A 3,462-nucleotide genomic window follows, 5' to 3' on the forward strand; every position below is an offset into this window, starting at 1 on the left:
CATTTCTAAAATTAAGTCATGAAAATAAATAATAAGAAAACACTTTTCAAACTACCAAGGACTGAGTCCTCATAAATTCAAATCAATAAACAAACATTTATAGGGAAATAAACCCTTAAGAACTGAAGGTTGAGGTACCAAAAAATCTAATGAAATCAATAATGAGGATGCAACCCCGTAACTTAGAAAAACATAACTAATAATCGAAATGTCTTTTCCTGAAAAGATGGACAATAAATAAAGAGGAATGCATGGCAACATAAAAGAGTAGCTCATTCTTGGATTCAAAAAGTCAAGCTTCTTTCAACTGAGGTCTTGGATCAGTCGTGTCACACCTCGAGCCTATACACTGGACGTGATCGGCATTCGAGAACCATTCCTGGTCCCCAAGCGAACCCTTGGCCTGACTGACTACTTAGCGGAAGTTTTACTCAAGCAATAACAAGCTTAGAATTAGAATTTAGAACAATCAACTCAAGCAAATACTTACCTCAACTGTATGAAAATACTTAAGTTCAATAATAATAATACTTTGCAAAACAGTCTCAAAACATCTTAAGAAAAGGGAAAATACTAAGAGACTCCTCAACTCTAACTATCTATGAAGCCTCTAATACTAGAATAAATGTCGGGACAAGACCCATGACAGCTCAACAAAAGTAGAAAAATAAATGTGAAGCCCTCCAGAAAGCAAGGAGGCTCACCAAAGCTAACTGGAGTGCAAGTGATCTAAACGAAGCGCATGTTGATGACCCTGGACACCTATATCTACATCATAATAAGACGCAGGTCGAATGACATCAGTTGATTGAATGTACGAGCATGTAAAAAAAATTGAATGCATAGATTACTGAACTAATAAGATTGAAAGAATACTCACCTCAACTCAACTCCAATACAAAAGCAATAATAAGAGATGCAATGTTTAAAGCATTATAAAACAGAAGATATTAACTCAAGGATGTATAAAAATACAATAAGTTAATCTTTACTCTTATTTGAGAGATTCTCTAACTGACAACTATCACTATGAGCTATATAATGATACAACGTCTCACCCACACTGTCAGAACTATCTTACACCTTGCCGGGGTATAGAACACCTCAACTAAGTATATCCACTAAATCTTTGCTCGAAAAATAATGAATCATCTAAAAATTATGATCCTTTACCCATGTTGGCTCATAGTTTATGAGGAATGTGAGTTGTCTCAACTCAACCCCATATCGGTGCTCAATACTACTCCCAATAGATATATATACTCATGCTCAATTTTTTAAAACATACCATTTCTCAATTTGAGGTAATTACTCAAAATGTCTTCTTAAAAGAGGTAACTGCTCTGAATTAATCTATTAGCTCATTACACTTTTTAGAAATCAAAGTTTCTTTTTTTCAATGTAAAAGGAGTTACATTTGGGATACTTAGTTCTCTTATATTCTTTCTCAATCATGATTAAAATTATTCTTAACACTTATCTTTACTTTCTCAGAAAATTAGTTTGAAACCATTATTGGTTACAAAAGATCCTCAACAATAACTCAATAAAATTTCTTGAACTTTTCTCTTAAACTCACTTTAGTTTTGAATGTGCATTTATACATGTGATTAGAACATGTAGGAATTATCAAAGGTAAATGGAGCCTTTAGGAGCTAATACAAATAAGGGAAATATTGCAACAACTTAAAGGAAAATGCGTCGAATGAAACAAAGAAAAGAATCAGCCCAACACTCATTGGTGTACTGCTGGCGCATCGCTCCAGTGCCTAAACTTCATAAGTCAGGTCTTGGCGCACTGCTGGTGTGTTGCCATAGGGCCTGAACTATTGAAGTTCAACCTTAGCTCTATCATGGCACGCCTCCCCGGGCCCCTCCCCAACAACCCAATGAATTTTCAAGCTTAAATTAAGACCCCAAATTAGTTTAAAATTGGGATTTTTCTCCTAAACTCTTCTTAAATTTCAAACCCAACACAAAATACAAGGGAACTTTCATACAATCTCTTTAGAAACATAAATTTTACTAAAGATTCACAATACAAACGAAGAAAAACCTCCATGGTTAAATAATTGAACTAAAAATCAAGAACTATGAAAGAATCATTTAAATATAATGATTTCTTGACTAAATGAAGAGGTAGGGCGTGAGGAAGAATGAGTACAACTCTCTGAGAAGCCTTACATACCTATAAAGAATAATGTTCTTGGCAAAAATCAACAAATCTTGAAGAACGCTTGAAACCTAGCTTTTCTCCTCTTGAAACCTTGCTCTAATTTCTCCAAGCATTAAAGAACGTGAAAAAATGGTTTTACATCTAATTAGACCCTTAATTGGGTGAAAAAAAAATGTGGCTAGGTTTAAAAGGAAAAAGGAAAAGACCAAACTATCCTTCTAAAAACGATTGAGATGCCCTTAGAAGAGAGGTTTCACTAAAACGAGCATAAATTTCTACTCCGAACTTAAAACTAGGCAAATGTTATGGCGTTGGAAAGAGGACTCAAAGACCTTTAATTTGATAGGTCATGGACCACCTAATTCTTTATGTGCTAAAAGATATGATCATTTGAAGTTAATCCAAACTTAAAATTGATGGGTGACTTGTACGAACCTCTCTTTAGCTCTTTTCAAAACCCGAGGTGTTACAATATCTCCCCCTTGGGAACATTCGTCCTCAAATGATATCAAACCCAACACAATAGGGGTGGTGTCTAACAACTAACTCGAGCATAAAATATGCAATTAGCATAAACTCAACATATTAACTTAAAGAGTACTTTACAGAAAGTTAGTACCTTGGTTCGGAATTGATTCAGAAGGAAAGATGTGAGGGTATCTAGTCTTCATATCCTCTTCAGCTTCCCAATATTTCCTCTTCAACAAATTGATTCCTCCATAAGACCTTTACTGATGCAACATCTTCGGTTCTCAACTTGCAAACCTGATGATCAAGAATCTGAATGGGAATCTCCTCATAAGATAAGTTGTCCTTGATACCTATATTCTTGATAGTTACAATAAGTGCAAGATCGCCCAAACACTTATTTAGCATATAGATGTGAAACACCATATGGACTGCTGCTAACTCTGACGATAGCTCCAACTCATAAGCTATGTTGCCAACTCTCTTGGATATCTTGTAAGGACTAATGTATCGGGGACTATGTTTTCCCTTCTTACCAAATCTCATAACACCCTTCATAGGTAAAACCTTCAAATAGACCTAAACATAACCTCAAATTCCAATTCTCTCCTCCTAACATCTGTATAGGATTTCTGACGACTTTGCGCTGCTGTTTTCAGCCCTTCCTGAATAGTCTTCACTCTCTCCCTAGCTTGATGAACCAAGTCTGGTCCTATCAACTCAACTTCACCAACTTCAAACCATCCAATACGAGATCTATATCTTCTCCCTAAAGAGCCTTATAAGAAGTCATCTAGATAACTCTATGAGACGCAAGT

This window comes from Solanum verrucosum, unplaced genomic scaffold, assembly GCF_900185275.1.
Source record: "Solanum verrucosum unplaced genomic scaffold, falcon-dt-bn FXZP01000133.1, whole genome shotgun sequence".
Taxonomy (NCBI): Eukaryota; Viridiplantae; Streptophyta; class Magnoliopsida; order Solanales; family Solanaceae; genus Solanum; species Solanum verrucosum.